The sequence below is a fragment of the Arachis hypogaea genome, chromosome 19 (assembly GCF_003086295.3).
Source record: "Arachis hypogaea cultivar Tifrunner chromosome 19, arahy.Tifrunner.gnm2.J5K5, whole genome shotgun sequence".
NCBI classification, from domain to species: Eukaryota; Viridiplantae; Streptophyta; class Magnoliopsida; order Fabales; family Fabaceae; genus Arachis; species Arachis hypogaea.
Genome location: NC_092054.1, coordinates 56,484,369 through 56,510,004, shown reverse-complemented (window position 1 = coordinate 56,510,004; position 25,636 = coordinate 56,484,369). Strand labels below are relative to the sequence as shown.

The following is a 25,636-nucleotide window of genomic DNA, read 5'->3' as shown; positions in this document are numbered from 1 at the left end:
CATAGAAAAGCAATAAGAGACAATAAAATCCAAACAACCAATTGTAAGCATCAATAACACAAACATAAACTGGATTCTACTAATTCAAATCGCAAAATAAAGTACAAGTAAACTTGCAGAAGAAAATAGCTCATGAAAGCCGGGAACAAGGAATCGAGCACCGAACTCTCACTGGGAGTGTATACACTCTAATCACTCATGTGTTTAAGATTCGATTCTCTCAATTCTTTACTAACCTTGCTTTCTAAGGCTTGCTCTTCTTCTACCAATCAACAAATAATTTGATGCACAAATACACATATCAAGAGGTCTTTTATGGGTTGTAGTGGGTGATAAACCCATATTTTATGATATATTCTGTGCCTAATTTAAGTGATTTATTTAATCCTCCACTCACTTATTCATATTAATTGCATGGTTTTACTTTCCCTCCCTTATTATGTGATGTATGTGAAAAACATGTTTCCTATGCTTTAAAAGTAATAATTTTAATTACCCTTTATTACCATTTGATGCCGTGATTCGTGTGTTGAGTAGTTTCAGATCTTCTAAGACAGAAATGACTTAAAGGATGAAAAAGAAACATACAAAAATAGAAGGAAAGCACAAAACGGAGATTTTGAAGAAACTGGCAACGACGCGATCGCATGGACGACGTGGCCGCATGCCAGCGTGAATTAACAGCGACGCGACCGCGTGATTGACGCGATCGCACGCCTTAAGCGAAACGCATATGACGCGGACGCATGACTAACGCGACCGCGCGACAAGAAAAACTCCAATTGATGCGACCGCGTGACCCACGCGGCCGCGTGATAGAGGCCACGCACCAGAAATTACAGAAAACGCTCCCAGCGATTTCTGAAGCCCTTTTTGGCCCAAATCCAAGTCCAGAAGGCACAAATCAGAGGTTATGAAGTGGGAGAATGCACCCATTCAGAGGAGAGGGTCTCCAATTAGTCAGCATTGATGAATTAGATGTAGTTTTGAGGGAGGTTCTCTCCTCTCTCTTTAGGATTAGGATTTAGATTTAGGATTTTATGCGCTTTCAGGATTATCTCTTTACCAGGTTCAATATTCCTTTTTATTATTTTCTCAATTTAATTTATGAATTCTTCTATGTTACAGATTACTTTTTGAATTAATGTCATTTGAGGTATTTCAGTTTACAATTGTTTCTTTTATTTATATCGCTGTTGCTTTCCATCTGAAGACATTTTTATTCCGGTAGATTTACTTTTCCCCTTTTGGTCTTGGTTAAGAAATTAGTAACTCAGGAGTTATCAAACTCAACATGATTGATAATCATTATCTTTGCTAATTGAATTGAACTTCAACAATCCCAATCTTTCCTTAGGGATTAACTAGGATTTGGGCATCTAACTAATTGGTCACTCGACTTTTCCTTGCTCTAGCAAGGGTTAACTAAGTGGAATTAAGGTTCAATTTTCATCATCATTGATAAGGATAACTAGGATAGGACTTCTAATTTCTCATACCTTGCCAAAAGTGTGTTTTACAGTTATTTATTTAAATTACAGTCTTTCACTTACTTTAATTGCAATTCAATTTACTTGTTCCTCATCTTCAAAACCCCAATTTACAATCTTCATAACCAATAATAAGAACATACTTCCCTGCAGTTCCTTGAGAAGATGACCCGAGGTTCGAATACTTCGGTTATCAATTTATTTAGGGGTTTGTTACTTGTGACAACCAAAACGTTTGTACGAAGGGATTTCTGTTGGTTTAGAAACTATATCTACAGCGCGACTATTTTTATAAAATTCTTTACTGTCAAAAATCCTAACGTCAAAATGGCGCCGTTGCCGGGGAGCTGCAATTGTGTGCCTTATTATTGGTTATTGTAAATATTTTACTTTTACTTGTTTATTTGTCTTTATTTTCCCTTTTTATTTTCATTAGCTACTATGAATTCTCACCCCTCTCGCTTCGAGTTTGGTTCTAATATTGTTGAAAGGAGTGAAAGTTATAACAGGAACATGCATCAAGGTCAGAGCAATCAAAGATGGATGGAGCCAAGAAGATCTGATCAACCGTTTAGGCAACAACAACCTCCAAGATATCATGGACAAAGACCATTCTACAATGCATACCAAGAAAATAGACATGGTGGACAACCTTGTAACTACCAACAAGTCCCACCCTATGCTTATAGGCCATCCTCTCAACATAACTTCGAACCACCAGACTCACAAGCTTCTTTTCACCATCCATCACCATACGATTCTCATTTACCCCGATTCCAATCCAATTACTCCCAAACACCACCACCTCCCAATGTACCACGTCCAAATCCAGTACCCCAATAATCATAGGTTCGCCTCAAGGAAACAGTAGATCAACTTCAAACAACCCTTTATCAAATGGAGCAAGCAATAAGTCAATTATCTTCTAGACGTTCGAACATTCAAGGACCTCCCACAACTCTGTGTGGACAATCTAATGATGAGAGTAGCATGAAGGAGATACTAGAAACTCCAGTGGACAGAACAGAGCATGACTTCGTACTGGAACAAGTAGAGGAAGCTGTCATTACACAAGAAGAAGAGTTGGTTGAAGACCTAGGAGACGCTGAGCTTCCATGGGAATCCAGAGTTGTGGAGAATTCTGTCAAGGACGTTACAATTAATGCTAAGGAGGATAGTACACAGCCCCCAAGGCAAGTCTCTTATGAAGAACTGGACGGAATAATCCAAGAAGCAAGTTTCCTTGATGATGATGATCTCAAGTCAAGTTCTCCTAGTAATGAACTTGCACCAACCAGTGAATTCTCTGAGATCGAAGAATCTTCCCCAAGTGAATATGAAGACGATGTGGAGGTAGATTTCTCTCAACCTCCCGTTTATGACTTAAGTGACGAGGAAGACATAGAAGGCTTTGATCAGGATATGGATGCAATTGAAGGAGTCTGCAAGGAAGTTAAAAAATTCATAGAAGAGCACAAGGGAGTAGAACTCACAGAACCACTGGAAACACCTATCCCAAGGCCATTACCACCTAATACAAGCTTCAAGTGGGTACAATCCTTAACCTTTATCTTTACTTTTCTGCTTGAATATGATTTGCTTGAAACAGATGGCCAGCTTAGAGCTTTCTGCGGCTTTAAGAGTAAGAGGGAAATGGCTCGTGCTCAGAGCTGGTGCACAAGGTTCAATAAGGTTCCACGCTTCAACTTGAAGTGTGCGGATTGGCATCATGATCTATCGAATGGATCTCGGAAAACGTTTGGTCACCTTGGTAAAAATCTACTTTCTAAACCGCCCGGATGGAAAAATATAGATCATGACGAAGGCGGATTTAAAAGCAAGGTTTGGGATCCTGGAATCTATTCTGACATTCGTCACCCCGAGAGCCTGAGAATATGTTTGAAGCTGCTCAGAAGCTTCACATGCCTAGTTTGGGACCTCGGAGGCTATTGGCATTCCAAACGTTGGTGGAGATTTCTGGATGAATTTAAGCATAAGCCACCATAATAGGAAGCTCATCCAATGTCCAACTTAAGGACTTTAACTAAAAGTGCTAGGAGGGAGACAACCCACCATGGTATGATCGTTCCTTTTTTTTCATTTTTTTATTTAGTTTTACTTATTTTCAAGTTTTATTTTATTTTATTATATTGAACCTGGAGTTTTGCATAGCATTCATATTAAGCATTGCATTCTGCATACTGCATAAAAAAAAGGGTGCGCGACGCGATCGCATCATTCATGCGATCGCGTCAAGTTGCGAAAACACTCCCCACGCGTCTGCGTCATTCACGCGGCCGCATGATCTGGAGATCGTTGTAAATCCCCAACATCCAGAGAGTTAGGCTGGAATCGTGCGGCTATTGTGCGTTTAGCACAAAACGCCCACGCGATCGCGTCCCTGACGCGATCGCGTCATTTGCACAAAACCAATCCCACGCGATCGCGTCGCATGGATTGCATCACCACCCCAGAGGAGACAGAGAGTTGCGCTGAAACGACGCTGGAATTGTGCGTTTAGCCCAATTTCCAACGACGCAGTCGCATGCCTCACGCGACCGCGTCATTCATACTTTACCCATTCCACGCGATCGCGCCACCCACGCGATCGCGTCGACTCCGATTTTCACCCCGGCCACGCAACCGCGTGCCCATGCGATCGCGTGGATTCAAATTAATAACCCCCAGCCACGCGAAACCCTACCCATTCGCACCCCCAGCCCCCTCTCCTTCCTCTCTTTTCTCCACAACCACCACCCACAACTCCCAGCCACCCTACGCCGCCGCCGCACCGCCAACCACCCCCCCAGACCTCACCGTACCACCACCCCCTCCCCCTCTTTCTTCTTCTTTCTTCCTCTTCCTCCCTCCACCGCCATTGCCCCCCTCCGCGACCACCATCCACCGCCGCCGCTCCGTCCCAGCCGTGCCATCCATCCGCCAGCCACGCCCCCTTCCCTTCCTTCCCCTTTCCCCCATTACGTACCCGAAACCCTACCTCCGAACAGTCGCCACTGCCGCCGTGGCACCCTCAACCGCCGCGTCTGCCGCCACCACCGCCATCCCCCATCCACCTCTCTGCCCCCACTCTTTTTTCTTACGCCTTCCAGGTTCCTCCAAACGCCACCCTTCTATCATTCGTAGTTAATTCCATAGTTTTCTGATTTTGTTATTTATTAGGCTAGTTAGATATGCCTGTTGTAATGGATTTTAGGTTGTTAGGTAGCCTAGGATGTGGTTAGTGGATTTAGGCATGATTAATTACGCTGTTCTTGCTACCTGTTTTATTCAATTTGCAATTCTGCTGCTACTGTGATGTTGTTACTGTTCATATGCTGTAATTTCTTGTTTCATGCTGCTCTTTACACTACTTTACATGTTCTTATTCCTTATATGTAATTGCAGCTATATTTTCATTCATATGAACTATTCTGATTGCTATTTATTCTTCGGGAACATCCAATTTTAGCCGGGATGCTGCCCAAATTTTTGTAAATTGTTTTGATTTTCATTCCTATTTTGGTTTTGGCAAACTTGCACTCTGCTTTACTAAGCTTTTACCAAACCACTTCATGAATTACAGGGCACGCTTCCTTATTCTTTTTCATTTCCTGGTTTATAAATCGTATCTTGGATGATTCAATTACACTCTTTGCTATATTCATTTGATTCATCCTTAACTTCCTTGTTTGAATTTGAGTTATCTGTTGCTTTACTTTGTGCATTCTCGTTATTTAGTACATGCTCATCATGCCACTTACTCTAACCCACTTTTTACTAATTCAATAATTTTAACTCCCTAACCTCTTTTTCATTCCTAACCCACTTACCTTTCAAAACATCTCTTCTGGTTTTTCACTATTCTCTCTAACATTCTAACCAAGGCATGACGGACGTTTTTCCTACTTAGCATGAATCCTTTTACATTTTGGATTGTGAATTTTTATCTCGGACTTTTCACTCCTATACAATCCTTAATGCACATTTACTTAACTCATTTTCATTATTCTATTGCTCCTTTGCCATTATATGCTTCTTTCGATTATTTGCCTACTTGCTTTCCTATTTTTATTATATCCTGGTTTTCTGTTTTTCAGGATGTCTGACACCCAAAGAAAAGGAAAAGGAAAGGCAACAACTGGCAAACGGAAAAGAGGAGAAGCCTCTATGTCCATACTGGACCTCATGCATGATGACTCCTGACGGGAGAAACACTTTACCCCGCAGGAGAAGGCCGACCAACTACTCCCTGCTACTGATCCCATTAAATTTGCAAACCGATACTACGAGCTGAAGTATTCGGTGTTTGCAAACTCCAGGAACCTGTACCTGGAGAGGACTCTCAAGATCCCAGAAGAACTCCAGCAATACACCTCTGATCAGATCAAACAAAGAGGCTGGTTCTTCCTGGAGAGAAACCTGACTGAGGTTAATGCATCTTGGGTAAGGGAATTCTACTGCAATTACTTCAAAACTTCCCTAGATGCAGTGAACCTAAGAGGGAAGTAGATTCTGGTTACTGAAGAGGCTATAGAGGATATTCTGAAGCTTCTGCCTAAATCCGATCAGCCAGATAGATACCAAAAGACTGAGGAGGACATGCGCTTCATGAAATTTGACTGACATGCAGTCAAGGCCAGGATAGCCCTTGACCCGACTGTCCCATAGGTCATGGGTCAGAACACCACCATGCCTAAGGGAATCAAGCGGGCATACTTGAACGATGAGGCTCGGCTATGGCATCAGATCCTAAGCAACTTTATTATGCCGAGTACTCACGAGACGGAGCTACCCGCCGCTATGATCACCCTCCTATGGTGTGTGATAGAGGGTAAGGACCTGTACCTGCCACGCTTTATCCGGTACTATATGGCCAAGGTCCACGTCCGCGGCACTCTCCCCTTTCCTTATTTGATTACACAGCTAGGCCGTCGAGCTGACGTGCCTTGGGAGGATGCTGATGAGAAGCCACCTGCTGCAGAGTGCAAGAAAATTATCCCTCACAGTAGGAACTTTTTGGCTTTGGGCTACAGACCTCCATTCTCCACTCCTACTGACGAGACAGCCACACCATCTGCCGGCCCCTCTTCCTTCACAACTACCCCTGCTACCACCACTACACCTCCACCTGCTTCAGAGCCCGTCTATCACCTAGTGCACTGCCTGTTTCGGCAGCTCGACCAGATGGAGTACCGCAACCGGTGCCGATATGAGAGAGCTGAGCGTCACAGCAAGCGACGCTATGAGCACCTGAAGCTGATGATACGATCTGGCGATATCCCCTCCGAGCCTAACACACCATTAGAGTCTTCTGAGGAGGAGGTGGATGATCACGAGGCAGAGACCCATCCACAGAGCGAGGCTGCGCAGGCAGGCACAGAGCAGGCTGTATCACATCAGGAGGCTCTGCATCAGATTCAGGTTTCCGACCCTGAGATCCCTATTCAGTCAGCACCTCCTCTGCAGCAGGCAGATCCTCAGACCACCACCACAGAGACTCCAGCTACCCACCCTTCCAGTGATGACACCCCTTCACACCCTGCTTGATTGAGCATCAGGGACGATGCTTCATTTTAAGTGTGAGGAGGTCGCCATCTCTGGCGTAATTTTTGGTGAACCACTACAGACTCTTTTTACTTTATTTTGCTACTTTTTCTGTATTTTTCTCTTTTATTTTTATTTTTATTTTCTCAGTACTTATACACTGCTATTTTCATGTATTTTGACTCTATTTCTGTATGTTGCACCTTAGTTCATATTTTAGCTATTTAGTTTAGTTGCAATTCTAACTTATTAGTTATAGAAATTGTGGATTAATTAGTATAGTTTACCCTTTTTTTTAGCATAAGATAGCTTAGTTTATATTGAAAATATAAAAAGGAAGTAAACTAGAGACTTGAACATAATAGAAACAACCCACACCTTGTATATATAGCATTCCATGTTAGTTAGTTAACAACATTTCATCAAGGAGAAACACAAACTTTAAAGCCACTCAAAATAAATTTTACATTGAGAATAATAGGAACTCTTGATTTTTACTTGCATGACATATATAACTGATATATGATTTATGAGTTAGAGAACATACAGCCTGTGAGTTTTGAGCTTAATTGTATGGTTACATTTGACGTTAGGATTTTTGCCAGTAAAGAAATTCATAAAAACAGTCGCGTTGTAGATATAGTCTCTAAACCAACAAAAATTCCTTCGTACAAACGTTTTGGTTGTCACAAGTAACAAACCCCTTAAAAATTGTTAACCGAGTATTCAAACCTCGGGTCGTCTTCACAAGGAACTGCAGGGAAGTATGTTCTTATTATTGGTTATGGAGGTTGTAAAATCGGGGTTGAGAGTGAAGAGTAGATATGACAAATAATTTAAATGGCAATTAAAATAAATAAATACTGTAAAGCAATTTTTTGGCAAGGTAAGAGAAATTGGAAGTCCAACTTAGTTATCTCTCTCAACAATAATGAAAGTTGAATCTAAATTCCACTTAGTTAACCTTTACTAAAGTAAAGGAAAGTCAAGGGACTAATTAGTTTGACCTTCGAATCCTATTTATTTCCTAAGAAAAAGTTGGGATTATTGAAGTTCAGTTCAATTAGCAAGATAACTATTATCAATTATGCTGAGTTTAATAATGTCGAGTTACTAATTTCTTAACCAAGACTAAAAGGGAAAAAGTAAAATTGTTGGAATAAAAATGTCCTTAGATGGAAAGCAATGGTAAAACAAATTAAGGAGAAAGCACTCAATAACTGAAATACCTCAAATAATCATTAATTCAAATCATAACATGGAAAGGGTTCATAAGTCAAGTTGGCAACATTTATAGGTACGAATAAAAGCATTAAAGTAAATATTAAACCTGGATCGAGAGTCACTCTTACAAACTAAGAGAAGTCCTAAATCCTAATCCTAATCCTAAGAGAGAGAGGAGAAAACCTCTCTCAAACTAAATCTAAATCATGGAAAGTGAAAATTGGCGAGCTCTTCCTGAATGGATGCGTTCCCTCACTTTGTAACCTCTGGTCTATGCCTTCTGGACTTGGATTTGGGCCAAAAAGGGCTTCAGAATTCGCTATGAGTGTTTTCTGCAATTTCTGGTGCGTGGCCTCTGTCACGCGTCCGCGTGGGTCACGCAGTCGCGTCATTCGGGGCATTTCCTTGCCACGCGGTCGCGTCAGTCATGCGACCGCGTCATGTGCATTCTGCTTAAGGCGCGCGGTCGCGTCAGTCATGCGGCCGCGTCGCTGCTGATTCGCGCTTGGCACGCAATCGCTTCGTCCATGCGATCGCGTGGATGCCAGTTTCTTCAGAAGCTCCGTTTTGTACTTTCCTTCCATTTTTGTATGTTTTCTTTCCATCCCTTAAGTCATTCCTACCATAGAAGATCTGAAACTACTCAACACACTAATCACGGCATCGAATGGAAATAAAGGTAATTAAGATAATTAATATTAAAGCATAGGAAATATGTTTTTCACATACATCACATAATAAGGAAGGGAAAGTAAAACCCTACAATTAATATGAATAAGTGGGTGAGGGATTGAATAAATCACTCAAATTAAGCACAAAATATATCATAAAATATGGGTTTATCAACCTCCCCACACTTAAACAATAGCATGTCCTCATGCTAAATCCAAAGTAAAAAGTAAGGTTAAATTGGTGGAATGTTATGCAATGCAACCTATTCATATGAATGCAACTACATTCAAAATATTTCTACCTACTTGGTTTAAAAGTAAACAAGTTCTCCAAGACAAATACAAATCAGATTTCACTAATTCAAATTATACAATAAGAGACAAGTAAACTTGTAAGAAGACAGCTCATGAAAGCAGGGAACATAGAATCAAGCATTGAACCCTCACTGGTAGTGTGTATCACTCTAATCTCTCAAGTGTATAAGGTTATTCACTCTACTCTTCTGTAGTCATGCTTTCTAAACCTTGTTCTTCATCTAACCAATCAACAATTTTTTATATACCAATGCAAACATCATGAGGTCTTTTTCAAGGTTGTAATGGGGCTAAGGTAAGGGTAAAGGTATATATATGGCTAAGTGAGCTTTATAAATTAAATCTTTAATTAACCTAAGCTCTCACCTAATATACATATACTCTATATACTTTTAAATTCATGCCTAGCTACCCATAATTCCCAGTTTTGTATAATTCCCATACTCATGTACCAAATTTTTTTCTTTAATTTTTATCACATGTGCATTGATCTTTTATTAAACTTAATATTGGGGTAATTTTGTCCCCTTATTTACTTATTTATTGAGTATTTTTGGATTTTTCTCTTTTTTCTCTTTTTTTTTGTAGAGAAACAAACATAACTTATCTATGCATATGGATTTTCTATTATTTTTCTATTTTGATTTTTTCATGAGTAGGTTCCCAAATTCTTGATATTCAAATAAATTAGAAACATTATACTTTTCCTTTATTAACCCATGTTCCCACAGTTTCCCCACACTTAATTTATACACTATCTTAAGCTAACCAAAGATTCAATTGGGATAATTAATTTATTTTCCACTTAAGGCTAGTGATGTGGTAAAATACAGAACAAATAGGGATTAAAAAGGCTCAAAGTGGCTGACAAGGGTGATTTAAAGGGTAGGCTAATTTTGGGATAAGTGAGCTAAAATCAAACAATGGCCTCAATCATATGCAAGCATGTAAATACACTAAATATTGGACATATAGACTGAAACAAAGTAAAGATCACAATTATAGAGAAGTAAACACACAAGAATAAAATATTTATGGTTAAATAATGTAACCATGTAAATAAGCTCAAAATCTCACAGGTTGTGTGTTCTTTGGCTCAAAAACCATGTTCCAAATACAACTTCAAACAAATTTAACAAAAAATTTTTCAATTTAAATTAGTAAAATTTTTCAAAAATAGGGTCTTTAGAAGAATTTTATTACTTTAACCAAGTAGTAACTAGATGCATAAAATCAAACAAATATGCAAATGCAACAACTAATTTAACAAAGAAAATTAAACATTGGTGCAAAAATATAAAGTGACTAACCTATGGAAGTCGGTATCGACCTCCCCACACTTAAAGATTGCACCGTCCTCGGTGCATGCTGAGATGTGCAGGTGGACGGGCTGTTCCAACTGATGCTTTTCTTCAAGGATTGTGCTGATGGACTTGTTTGTCTCCCCATGTAAACGTCTTCCGGTTCCCTTTCGGGTGGCCATCCTGAAAGAGAAAAGGGAAGAAGAGTAACCCGGAAATAGAGATAAGAAAATAAAAGAAGTATGGGTGGGTTAATGCCAAATGATAAGGGTCTCATTTACATGGAAGCTTCAACATGTAAGTGAGAAAACAATAGAAGCCATGGCATGCCAGTGGTGCAAGATTTGAAATATAGGGGAGGAGAGTGTGGGTAATGAAAGACAGTATAAGCTCATGTCAATGCAAAAAGGAATACAAATATCATAAAAGATTAGCATTGATTTAAATAATATTACCCGACAGTGTAAACAAGTCACTAAGCACCAAATAATACCAGAAAAGACACAACAGTTGAATATGAACAAGTGACACCAATGGAAAAATAATAATTTTAGAAAAGAAAAGAAAAATATGCACACAATTAAAATGCAATAGATGAAAGTATTTAAATAAAATAAAATAAAAGAGAAGAAGAATGAGAAGGGAAAGAAGGGAAGAAGAAATAAGTAAGAAAGGAGGGAGGAAAACTAGGATTGGGAGAGAAAAGATAAGATATTTGGCAAATTAGGATAAACTGTGCGGCGCAAGCGACGCGGACGCGTGGGGCACGCGGTCACGCGACTTGCGCTTATACTGATTGACGCGGTCGCGTCGGTCACGCGGTCGCGTGACCCGTTTTATGCTACTGGCGCGAGGACAGCCTCGCTCTCGCACAACTCTCTGTTCAAAAATCATTAATTGCCAAATATTAGGTGACGCGATCGCGTGGGGCACGCGATCGCGTGAGTGGGCACTTAGTAGGATGTGACGCGGCCGCGTGGGGCACGCGGTCGCGTGAGATGGACTGCGCGTCTAGCGCCAGTCCAGCACCACTCTAGTAGAACTTTTGGCTGTGCACCAATATTATGTCAAAATCCTGGTCACACGGCCGCGTGGGGCATGCGGTCGCGTGGGAGGCCAGTATTCCCACTCGACGCGGACGCGTGGGACGATTTGTGCCACAGGCACGCCTCCAGCCATGCTCTAGCGTGACTCTCTGTTCGTTTTTATTTTCTCCCCTCTCCTTGCAACGCGAACACGTCGCTGATGCGGTTGCGTCGCGTTGCGTTTTTTTTTGTATGATAGATGCAGAATGCAATGATTAACATGAATGTTATGCATGATTCCAGGTTCAATGAAGTAAAATGAAAAGGAAATAAAAATGAAAGCAATTAACAAGAAATAAATTGAAAAAGAAGTGACCATACCATGGTGGGTTGTCCCCCACCTAGCACTTTTAGTTTAAGTCCTTAAGTTGGACATTGTAGGAGCTTCCTGCTATGGCGGCTTATGTTTAAATTCGTCCAAAAATCTCCACCAGTGCTTGGAATGCCAATAGCCTCCAGGGTCCCATACTAGGCATGTAATGCTTCTGAGAAGCTTCAGACAAATTTTCAGACTTCCGGGGTGACGAATGTCAGAATAAACTCCAGGATCCCAAGCCTTGCTTTTAAATCCGCCTCCGTCTTGATCTATATGTTTCCATCCGGGCGGTTTAAAAAGTAGAATCTCACCATGGTGACCAAACGTTCTCCGTGATCCATGCAATGGAGCATGATATCAATCCGTGTACTTCGAGGTGAAGCGTGGAACCTTATTGAACCTTGTGCACCAACTCTGAGTACGAGCCATTTTTCTCTTACTCTTAAAGCCGCAAAGAGCTCTAAGCTGGCCATCTGTTTCAAGTAAACCATATTCAAGTGAATAAGTAAAGTTAAAGGTTAAGGATTGTACCCACTTGAAGCTTGTATTAGGTGGTAATGGCCTTGGGATAGGTGTTTCTGGTGGTTCTGTAAGTTCTACTCCCTTGTGCTCTTCTGTGAATTCCTCCACTTCCTTGCAAGGTTCTACAATTGTATCTGTGTCCTGGTTAAAGTCTTCTATGTCTTCCTCATCACTTGAGTCATAGATTGGAGGTTGAGAGAAATCTACCTCCGCATCATCTTCATATTCACTTGGGGAAGATTCTTCGATCTCAGAGAATTCACTTGCGGATGCAAGTTCATTACTAAGAGAATTTAACTTGTGACTATCATCATCAAGGGAATTTGTGTCCTGGGTTATTCCGTCTGATTCTTCATAAACAACTTGCCTTGGAGGTTGTACAATATCCTCCTTAGCATCAACTGTAGCATCCTTGACGGAGTTCTCCTCAGTTCTGGATTCCCATGGAGGTTCAGCATCTCCTAGATCTTCAACCAACTCTTTTTCTTGAACAATGACAGCTTCTTCTATCTGTTCTAGTACGAATTCATTCTCTGTCTTGTCCACTGGAGTTTCTGGTATCTCCTTCATGCTATGCTCTTCGTTAGACTGTTCAGATGGGGCTGTGGCTGATCCTTGTGTATTTGAGCGCCTAGAAACCCATTGAATTATTGTTTGCTCCAGTTGTCGAATGGTTGTTTGAAGTTTATTTACTATTTTCTTTAGGCGAACCTCTGCTTCTCGGGTTGCCGGACTTGGGCATGACACATAGAGAAGTGGTGGTGGTTGGGAGTGATTGGATTGGTACTAGGGTAAGGAATGATCATATGGTGGTGAATGGTGAAGAAAATCTTGTGAGTGTGGTGGTTCGAGGTTATGTTGAAAGGATGGTTTATATGCACGGGGTGGGGCTTGTTGGTAGTTACAAGGTTGTCCACCATATCTTTCAGCTGGGTATGCATTGTAGAATGGTCTTTGTCCAGGATATCTTGGAGGGTGTTGCTGCCTAAAGGGTTGATTAGATCCTCTTGGCTCCATCCATCCTTGATTGGTCTGACCTTGATGCACATTCCTGCTGTAACTTCTATTTCTTTCAACAAAGTTAGAACCAAATTCAAAGCGAGAGGGGTGAGAATTCATGGTAGCAAATAAAGATGAAAAGGAAAAACAAAAATAAATAAACAAGCAAAAGAAAAATATTTACAATAACCAATAATAAGGCACATGTTAGCAGTTCCCCGGCAACGGCGCCATTTTGACGTTAGGATTTTTGCCAGTAAAGAAATTCATAAAAACAGTCGCGTTGTAGATATAGTCTCTAAACCAACAAAAATCCCTTCGTACAAACGTTTTGGTTGTCACAAGTAACAAACCCCTTAAAAATTGTTAACCGAGTATTCAAACCTCGGGTCGTCTTCTCAAGGAACTACAGGGAAGTATGTTCTTATTATTGGTTATGGAGGTTGTAAAATCGGGGTTTAGAGTGAAGAGTAGATATGACAAATAATTTAAATGGCAATTAAAATAAATAAATACTGTAAAGCAATCTTTTGGCAAGGTAAGAGAAATTGGAAGTGCAACTTAGTTATCTCTCTCAATAATAATGAAAGTTGAATCTAAATTCCACTTAGTTAACCTTTACTAAATTAAAGGAAAGTCAAGGGACTAATTAGTTTGACCTTCGAATCCTATTTATTTCCTAAGAAAAAGTTGGGATTATTGAAGTTCAGTTCAATTAGCAAGATAACGATTATCAATTATGCTGAGTTTAATAATGTTGAGTTACTGATTTCTTAACCAAGACCAAAAGGGAAAAAATAAAATTGTTGGAATAAAAATGTCCTTAGATGGAAAGCAATGGTAACACAAATTAAGGAGAAAGCACTCAATAACTGAAATACCTCAAATAATCATTAATTCAAATCATAACATGGAAAGGGTTCATAAGTCAAGTTGGCAACATTTATAGGTACGAATAAAAGCATTAAAGTAAATATTAAACCTGGATCGAGAGTCACTCTTACAAACTAAGAGAAGTCCTAAATCCTAATCCTAATCCTAAGAGAGAGAGGAGAGAACCTCTCTCAAACTAAATCTAAATCATGGAAAGTGAAAATTGGCGAGCTCTTCCTGAATGGATGCGTTCCCTCACTTTGTAACCTCTGGTCTATGCCTTCTGGACTTGGATTTGAGCCAAAAAGGGCTTCAGAATTCGCTATGAGCATTTTCTGCAATTTCTGGTGCGTGGCCTCTGTCACGCGTCCGCGTGGGTCACGCGCTCGCGTCATTCGGGGCATTTCCTTGCCACGCGGTCGCGTCAGTCATGCGGCCGCGTCGTTGTTGATTCGCGCTTGGCACGCGATCGCTTCGTCCATGCGATCGCGTGGATGCCAGTTTCTTCAGAAGCTCCGTTTTGTGCTTTCCTTCCATTTTTGTATGTTTCCTTTCCATCCTTTAAGTCATTCCTATCTTAGAAGATCTGAAACTACTCAACACACGAATCACGGCATCGAATGGAAATAAAGGTAATTAAGATAATTAATATTAAAGCATAGGAAACATGTTTTTCACATACATCACATAATAAGGAAGGGAAAGTAAAACCATGCAATTAATATGAATAAGTGGGTGAGGGATTGAATAAATCACTCAAATTAAGCACAAAATATATCATAAAGTATGGGTTTATCAACATTCAACCATAATTTTTATTCCTGTGTGTTCCGCCCTTCTTATTTATTCTGGTGTTCTTTACTTTGTTTTAAATCTATATCTCCGATTATAGAATAGAAATACATACCAAGAGAGTGATTGAGGCCATTGTTTGATTTTAGCTCACTTATCCCAAATTAGCCTTCCTTTTACATCACCCTTGTTTGCCCCCTTGAGCCTTTAAACCCCCTCTTATTCTATAAACCACAATACTTGCCTTTAGTAGAAAAACAAAATAAAAATCCCAAGTTGAATCCTTGGTTAGCTTAAGATAGAAAGTGTGTAATTGTTTAAGTGTGGGAAACCTATTGGGAACATGGATGATAAAAACAAAGGGTAGAAAGTTGAAAAGAATAAAATAATTCAAAATAAAAATTTTTGGAAAGCATGCTCATGTGAAATCAAAATAATTGAATTACCATGTGTATTAAAATATATATATATATATATATATATATTTATTTATTTATTTTTCAGTATTTAAATAAAGGGGATACAAAAGAATTCCCCACATGCAAAATAAAGAAATGCACATGGGACAAAAAAAAATTAAAATATGAGCATGTATCAAAAGTGGAAAAAATATGGGAAAATAGGTAAAGAAGCTTTGCTTTACAAAGTATGTATGTTAGGTGAGATCTTAGACTAATCAAGGATTCGCTTAATTAGCTCACTTAGCCTTATACATATACCCTTGCCTTTACCTTGGCCCCATTACAACCTTAATTAAAGATCTCATGATTTTTGGTATGTCTATATTCTATAATTGTTGATTGGTTAGATGAAGAACAAAGTTGTAAAAAGAAAGGATAAAAAAGGAAGAATAGAGTGATTAACCCAATAAACACTGAGTGACTAGAGAGTAAATACAAAATCCAGTGAGGGTTTAATAGCTCATTAACATATATCTCTGCTTGAATTATTAATTGTCTTGCAAGTTTATAAAATGTTTTTCTCTCCCATCTCAATTGTAAAAGTGCTTTATCATTATCTGAGGTCTGGCTATATATATGATTCCTTGAGAAATGTGAATTAATTCAACTACATGTGAGCTTTATATACAAGTGAATAAAAATAATTAGAATTGCATGATGCATTTAGGTAGTTACATTTAGAATAGATTGCATTGCATGAGATTCCACCACTTCAACCTTACCTTACTCTTTATCTTGGATTTAGCATGAGGACATGCTATTGTTTAAGTGTGGGGAGGTTGATAAACCCATATTTTATGATATATTCTGTGCCTAATTTAAGTGATTTATTTAATCCTCCACTCACTTATTCATATTAATTGCATGGTTTTACTTTCCCTCCCTTATTATGTGATGTATGTGAAAAACATGTTTCCTATGCTTTAAAAGTAATAATTTTAATTACCCTTTATTACCATTCGATGCCGTGATTCGTGTGTTGAGTAGTTTCAGATCTTCTAAGGCAAGAATGACTTAAAGGATGAAAAGGAAACATACAAAAATGGAAGGAAAGCACAAAACGGAGTTTTTGAAGAAACTGGCAACGACGCGATCGCATGGACGACGCGGCCGCATGCCAGCGCGAATTAACAGCGACGCGACCGCGTGATTGACGTGATCGCGCGCCTTAAGCGAAACGCATATGACGCGGACGTATGACTGACGCGACCGCGCGACAAGGAAAACTCTAATTGACGCGACCGCGTGACCCACGCGGCCGCGTGATAGAGGCCACGCACCAGAAATTACAGAAAACGCTCCCAGCAATTTCTGAAGCCATTTTTGACCCAAATCCAAGTCCAGAAGGCACAGATCAGAGGTTATGAAGTAGGGGAATGCACCCATTCAGAGGAGAGGGTCTCCAATTAGTCAGCATTGATGAATTAGATGTAGTTTTGAGGGAGGTTCTCTCCTCTCTCTTTAGGATTAGGATTTAGATTTAGGATTTTTATGCGCTTTCAGGATTATCTCTTTACCAGGTTCAATATTCCTTTTTATTATTTTCTCAATTTAATTTATGAATTCTTCTATGTTACAGATTACTCTTTGAATTAATGTCATTTGAGGTATTTCAGTTTACAATTGTTTCTTTTATTTATATCGCTGTTGCTTTCCATCTGAAGACATTTTTATTCCGGTAGATTTACTTTTCCCCTTTTGGTCTTGGTTAAGAAATCAGTAACTCAGGAGTTATCAAACTCAACATGATTGATAATCGTTATCTTTGCTAATTGAATTGAACTTCAACAATCCTAATCTTTTCTTAGGGATTAACTAGGATTTGAGGATCTAACTAATTAGTCACTCGACTTTCCCTTGCTCTAGCAAGGGTTAACTAAGTGGAATTAAGGTTCAATTTTCATCATCATTGATAAGGATAACTAGGATAGGACTTCTAATTTCTCATACATTGCCAAAAGTGTGTTTTACAGTTATTTATTTAAATTACAGTCTTTCACTTACTTTAATTGCTGTTCAATTTACTTGTTCCTCATCTTCAAAACCGCAATTTACAATCTTCATAACCAATAATAAGAACATACTTTCCTGCAGTTCCTTGAGAAGACGACCCGAGGTTCGAATACTTCGGTTATCAATTTATTTAGGGGTTTGTTACTCGTGACAACCAAAACGTTTGTACGAAGGGATTTCTGTTGGTTTAGAAACTATATCTATAACGCGACTATTTTTATAAAATTCTTTACTGGCAAAAATTCTAACGTCAGTGGGGTTAGGGTGAATGTAGGAATGTATTTGGTTAAGTGGACTAAAATCTGAATCCTTGACCAACCTAAACTGCTCACCTAATCTAAGACATTCCATGTAATCATAGTACACAAATCTAATTGCCCATTAACTATGTTTATCATATATTCATGCATCCCAATTTGAGTACAACTCATATACATTTCTACCACCATTTACTTTGGGGCATTTTGTCCCCTTTTTATTATTATTTATTTTTTTCTTTTCATTTTCTCTCTTTTTTCTTTTTCTATTTTTATTATTTTTTTTCTTTTGCTTTTCTCAATGCATATGATTAAGGTATTGAATGCAAGAATATGTGCTCAACTATTTTTTTTTCTTTCACATTTTACACAACATCCAATTCTCAAGCCAAATGTTTACGAACCCAATTTCCCGATACTTAAATCATGAACACTCTCACTAGTCTAAGCTAACCAAGGATTCAAATTAGGACATTATTATTTTCCACTTAGAGTTAGTGATGAGCTAAAGTAAAGAATAAAGTGGTAAAATAGGCTCAACATTGGTTTGCAAAGGATAATGAAAGGGTAAGGCCATATGGGTATGTAAGCTCAGTGAAACAAGACCTCAATTATATAAGTGCATGCATACATCAAACAATGAAAATATAGAATTAAGCAAGACAAATATCACAATTTTAGAGAGAAAAAACACATCAAAAATTAAAATATTGGTTGATAAAATACAACCAATCCAATAGGATCAAAATCTCATTGGTTTTGTGTGTTCGAGCTCTAAACCATGGTCCAATATAATATTTCTTCAAATAAGTTCAATAAAAATTTTAATTCAAATTAGTGAAATGCTATAAAATAGTTTCTTGGAAAAGAGATTATTACTTCAACCAAGTAGTGATAAACTATGCACAAAATCAAACAAATATGCAATCAAACATGCAAATGCAACAACTAAATAACATAGAAAAGTAAACATTGGTGTTGAAAAGAAAGTAACTAACCCATGGAAGTCAGTATCGACCTCCCCACACTTAAAGATTGCACCGTCCTCGGTGCATGCTGAGATGTGCAAGTGGACGGGTTGCTACACTGATGCTTTTCTCCAAAGATTGTGCAGATGGACTTGTCTGTCATCCCATTGAGAAGATTTTCTTTTCCCTTCTCGGTGGCCATCCTGAAAGAAGAGGAAAAGGAAGAAAAATAACCCAAAAATAAAGATAGAAAACAAATAAAATATGGTTGGGTCAATGCCAAATAATGAGGGTCTCAATTACATGGTAGCTATAACATGCAAGAGAGAAAATAGTAGAAGTAAACGGCATATCAATAGTGCAAAAATTACAACAATGGGGGAGAGAGAGTGGGTAATAAAAGATAGTATAAGTGCAAATCAATGCAAATGGAATACAAGTGTCATAAAAAATTTAGCATTCACCTATGAATAATAATATCCAACAATATAAAACAAGTCACGAAGCATTAGAATAATGGAAGAAATAGTCAGTAGTGAGGTAGAAAATACAACACCAATGGAAAATTAGTGAATTTAGAAAAGAAAATAAAAACATGCACAAAGTTAAAAAAAGAGAATGAATGAATGAAAAATAAAAATAGAAGAGTCATTAACAAATGCAAATGCAAATGCAAATGCAAATGTAGGCTATATGTAGCTATATGCAGAGATTATGAGAAGAGTCATTAACAAAAATAAAAATAGAATAAAGTAAAATAAAACTAAGACTGAAACTGAACGATCATACCATGGTGGGTTGTCTCCCACCTAGCACTTTGCTTTTACGTCCTTAAGTTGGACGCTCCTCAGACTCATTCTACTTCTGTTGGTGGGTCTTCCAAGAGAAAGACCTCTAGTTCCTTGTGATCCTTCGTCTTCTCACCAGGATAAAGCTTTAAATGATGTCCATTGACTTTTAGAAATTTTGAGCTAGAAGGATGACGCCGGTGGAAAACTCCGTATGGCTCTGCCTTTTCTATTCTGTAGGGACCTTCCCATCTTGTTCTCAGTTTACCTAGCATAAGCCTCAGTCTGGAGTTATAAAGAAGAACTAACTCCCCTGGTCTGAATTCTCTCCTTTTTATATGCTTGTCATGGACAGCCTTCATCTTTTCTTTATATCTCCTGGAGTTGTCATATGCTTCTAGGCGAAGATTCTCCAATTCTGTTAGTTGCAGCTTTCTTTCAGCACCAGCTTCCTCAAAATTCATGTTGCACTCCCTCACAGCCCAGAAAGCCTTGTGTTCTACCTCTACGGTAAGGTGGCAAGCCTTTCTGTATACTAAGCGGAAGGGGCTCATCCCAATGGGTGTCTTGTACGCTGTTCTATATGCCTATAGTGCATCTTGTAGCTTGGCACTCCAGTCCTTCCTATGAGGTTTTACTATCTTCTCCAAAATGCGTTTAATCTCTCTGTTAGAGACTTCTGCTTGCCCATTGGTCTGTGGATGGTAAGCTGTTGCTACTTTATGAACTATCCCATGCCTCTTCAGTAATCCTGTTAGTCTCCTGTTACAAAAGTTAGTGCCTTGATCGCTCACGATTGCTCGTGGTGATCTAAAGCGACAAATAATATGATTTCTAACAAAGGAAACAACAGTGTTAGCATCATCAGTACGGGTAGGAATTGCTTCCACCCATTTAGAAACATAATCTACAGCTAACAATATATAAAAGTAACCATTAGAATTTGGAAATGGACCAATGAAGTCAATGCCCCAAACATAAAAAATTTCACAGAAAAGCATAATCTGTTGAGGCATCTCATCTCTCTTAGATATATTACCAAACCTTTGGCAAGGCGAACAAGATTTACAAAATTCAGCAGCGTCTTTAAAAAGAGTAGGCCACCAGAATCCACAGTCTAGAATTTTTCTAGCTGTTCTTTGAGGGCCAAAATGTCCTCCACTCTCAGATGAGTGGCAGGCCTCTAAAATGGACTGGAATTCTGATTGAGGCACACACCGTCTAATTACCTGGTCAGCACCACACCTCTATAAATATGGATCATCCCATATATAATAATTGGACTCGCTTTTCAGCTTGTCTCTTTGATGCTTAGTAAAATTTGGAGGAAAAGTGTGGCTAACTAGATAATTAGCTACAGGTGCATACCAAGGAACTACTTCAGATACTACATGTAAGCTATCAAATGGGAAATTATCATTTATAGGAGTGGAGTCTTCTTTAATGTGCTCAAGGCGACTCAAGTGGTCTGCCACTAAATTCTGGTTACCACTCCTATCCTTAATTTCTAAATCAAATTCTTGCAGCAGCAGTATCCAACGTATTAGCCTTGGTTTGGACTCCTTTTTAGCTAATAAATATTTTAGAGCTGCGTGGTCTGAGTATACTACTACCTTAGTACCAAGTAAATAGGCTCGGAATTTATCCAGAGCAAAAACAATAGCTAGAAGCTCTTTTTCAGTAGTAGTATAATTAGATTGAGCAGCATCTAAAGTCTTAGATGCATAAGCAATTACAAAGGGATCTTTACCTTTGCGCTGAGCCAGCACCACTCCTACTGCATGGTTGGAAGCATCACACATAATTTAAAATGGCTGGCTCCAGTCTGGTCCTCTCACAATTGGGGCTTGAGTTAGGGCGATCTTCAGCTTATCAAACGCTTGCATACAATCCTCACTGAACTCGAACTCAATATCTTTCTACAGCAATCTGGATAAAGGCAATGCTACCTTACTGAAGTCCTTAATGAATCTCCTGTAAAAACCTGCATGGCCAAGGAACGAATGGACTTTCCTCACGGAGGAGGGGTAAGGTAAACTAGAAATAACATCCACCTTTGCTGGATCTACAGAAATGCCAGTATTAGATACAACATGTCCTAGTACAATTCCCTGTTTTACCATAAAGTGACATTTCTCAAAATTTAATACAAGGTTAGTACTAACACACCTGTCTAATACTCTAGATAAACTATCCAAGCAAAGGCTAAATGAATCACCATATACCCTAAAATCATCCATAAAAACTTTCATGCAGTTCTCAATGAGATCAGAGAAAAGGCTCATCATACATCTTTGGAAAGTAGCTGGTGCATTACACAAGCCAAAAGGCATTCTTTTATAAGCATAAGTTCCAAAGGGACATGTAAAAGTAGTCTTCTCCTGATCCTCAGGAGCTATATGAATTTGAAAATATCCTGTATAGCCATCTAAAAAGCAATAATGGGATTTACCTGACAGGCAATCAAGCATTTGATCAATGAATGGCAAGGGGTAGTGATCCTTGTGAGTGGCTTGGTTGAGACGCCTATAGTTAATGCAAACTCTCCATGAGTTCTGCACTCTAGTTGTCAGGAGTTCTCCATGCTCATTTCTTACTGTTGTAACTCCAGACTTCTTGGGCACTACTTGTACTGGACTGACCCATTCACTATCTGAGATGGGGTAAATGATATCTGCTTCAAGTAGTCTGGTTACTTCTTTCTTGACAACTTCTAAGATGGTGGGATTCAATCTTCTTTAAGGTTGACGGACAGGCTTTGCTCCATCTTCTAAGAATATTCTGTGCTCACAAACTTGAAGGCTGATGCCTACTATATCCGCCAAGCTCCATCCAATTGCTTTCTTATATTTTCTCAGCATACTGAGCAGTTGCTCTTCTTGTTGAGAGGTGAGTTCCCGTGCAATGATAACTGGGAACTTCTGCTTATCCTCAAGGTAAGCATACTTGAGGTGTGGAGGGAGGGGCTTTAATTCTAATTTCTGCTCATAGCTAGGCTCTGGATCATCCGGGGCTGGTGATAATGGTAAAAGGGTCTTCATTATTTTCAGAAAGTGTCTCCACACTTGGATCTTGCTCCATGTACTTCTCTTCTAATGCTTCCTGGTGAACTTCAACTACAGTTTCATCAATAATGTCGCACTGGAAGATAGAGTGATCTTCTGGAGGATGCTTCATAGCTTCATTTAAACTGAATTTTACTGTTCTGCCATCTATCTCAAAGGAGTAAGTTCCTGAGAATGCATCCAGCTTGAACTTTGAAGTCTCCAGGAATGGTCTTCCAAGCAGGATTAATGATGGTCTTCCTGAGTCATTAGGGGGCATTTCCAGGATATAGAAGTCAATGGAAAATGTGAGCCCCTTAATGCTCACTAATACGTCTTTAGCAATTCCAACTACTGTAATATTGCTTTTATCTACTAACACAAAATGAGCTGCTGATTTTTTTAAGGGAGGGAGCCTCAAAGCATCATATATAGACAATGGAATTATACTAACACATGCTCCTAAATCACACATGCAGTAAGAAAATATCACACCTCCAATGGTACAGTTAACCATACATGGACCTGGATCACTACATTTTTCAGGTATACCTCCCATTAAGGCAGATATAGAACTACCTAAAGGAATAGTTTCTAATTCATTAATTTTATCTTTATGTATGCATAAATCTTTTAGAAACTTTGTATATTTAGGTACTTGCTGAATAACATCAAAAAAGGGAATAGTTACCTCAACCTTTTTGAATATTTCTACTATTTTGGGATCAAGTTTCATCTGCTTTCTGGGCTTCTTTGCAAGTTGTGGGAATGGAATAGGAAGGGCCTTACTTGCAGCTTCTGCATCCCTTGGTGTTTCATTCTGTGGTTGAGCTGCTTCTTCTTCAACTATGTTTTGTACGTCTTTTTCCTCTTCAGCATCTTCCACTTCCACTACATCTTCAGCTGGGACGTGTTCTGGTAGGCTTGGCTCCTCCTAGTTCCTCTCTTGGAATGTGGTTCCGGACCTCAAAGTGATGGCATTGATGCCACTCTTGGGATTAGGTAGGGGTTGAGAAGGAATTCCACTGGAGCTTGAAGGTTGATTGGTGGAATTAGGTGATGAATCTAACTGGGAAACGAGGGCTTGTGAAGTAGCAGTCATGCCATTTAAAGTAGAGTTCAGCTGTGTCTGCATGTCTTGTTGTCCTTGTGCAAGAGAACGGAGCATCTCGTCATTTGATGAGGAATTGAAATAAGTGATCTGAGGAACCTGTTGTTGGTTGTGCTGGAATCCTTGAGATTGTCTTAGGTGAGGTGCTCTGTAAGGCTGGTTCTGATTCTGCTGTCTGTTGTTATTCCACCTCTGGTTTCCATTGTTATCTCTGCCTCCTCTGTTATAGTTATCCCTCCAATTATGGTTAGAATTATCTCTCCAACCTTGATTGGAGTTATCCTGCCATCCTTGGTTATGGTTTCCACCTTGGTTGTAATTGCCGCTTTGTTGATTGTATCCTTGATTCGGGCGGTCATAGAAGTTATGAGTAGCTGCCACAGTGTTGTTTTCCTGTTGGAGCTACGAACATTCATCAGTATAATGACTATAATCAGCACATATTCTGCATACTCCTTGGGGAACTAACTGTTGGCTCTGTTATGGTGGGTGAGGCTGAGCTTGTTGTTGTTGGTTCAACTGCATTTGCTTCAGTAGGTTGGTGATTTCACATATACTCTGTGTAAGAGCAGTAGTCTCAATGCTAGAGGAAACCTCTGCAACAGCTTTTGAGTGGCTGCGCCTCTGTCTGTGATTCCTAGTAGATTCAGCTAAGTCGCTGATTAGTTGCCATGCTTCATCTGTGATTCTGTACTTTTTCATAGAACTATTACTAGCAGCATCCAGTGTAGTCTTATCCTGGGGGTTCATGCCTTGAGTGAAGTAGCTGATCAACACTAGTCTGTCAATCATGTGATGGGGGCATGCATCTAGAAGGTTCTTAAAATGCTCCCAGTATTCATAGAGAGTCTCTGAGTCACCTTGAACAATGCAGGAGATCTCTTTTCTCAGTCTATCTCTGACTTCAGCTGGGAAGTATTTTTCCAAAAATTCTCTCCTGAGTGTATCCCAGTTGGTAACAGTCGCTTCAGGTTGGGAGTAGTACCACTCCCTTGCCTTTTCCTCAAGAGAAAATGGGAAGGCAGTTAATAGAATAGAAGTTTCATCTGCACCATTACGCCTGACAGTAGAACAGGCTGTCTGGAAATCTCTAAGGTGCTTAATAGGCTCTTGAACAGGTAAGCCATGAAACTTGGGCATCAAGTTCATTAGTGTAGTCTTCAATTCAAAATCTGCAGCCAGATTTGGATGATGCACTTGATAAGGTTGTAGTGTGAAATATGGGACTCCAGCTTCCTGGAGAGTAATCCTCCTAGGTGCTGCCATGTTACCTGCACATGAATCAACTGGATCAGTAGTAAAGGAGCTTGTCTCGCTCTCAGATGGCGATTCAGATTTGCCCTCAGATGAGACTGGTGAATCGATAACAATCACTTCACCACCTCAGAGGCTAACCGACGTCGAGCTCGCCTAATACGTGAAATAGTTCTTTCAATTTTAGGATCTAAAGTGGCTAAGCTCGGATCAGACAATGAACGCGTCATTCAATGAGAAAGACATATAGCTCATGGTAATAGAAATAAAAATAAAATATGCAAATAAAATAAAATATGTACACTAATTAATAATCTAGCACACTATTGCAACTCCCCGGTAACGGCACCAAAAATTGATGTGTGGCAGATGTTAGACCAATTAAGAGATTCTTAAATAGAGAATTGCGTTGCAAGTATAGCCCTTAACCAGCTAAAGTCTGCCTCACCAATTTAAAAAGGGTTGTCACAAATTTTAGAAATAAAATACTGGGAGTATGAGTCCCAGGTCGTCTCCCAACGAGTTGCAGGAAAGCGTGCTATTTTATTAACTAGAAATTTTCCAGAAAAGTTGAGTTTTGATAATGAGTAAAATTAATTGTAAATTAA

The 25,636-nt window shown here is 39.3% G+C and overlaps 1 non-coding gene across 1 annotated transcript; it reads left to right on the top strand.

The window, feature by feature from the left end:
- Positions 1 to 24,560: 24,560 nt before the first annotated feature.
- Positions 24,561 to 24,668, top strand: LOC112781763 (small nucleolar RNA R71). The gene has a single exon (XR_003192523.1). It is a non-coding gene; the product is annotated as a small nucleolar RNA R71 (small nucleolar RNA).
- The last annotated feature ends 968 nt before the right edge of the window (positions 24,669 to 25,636 follow it).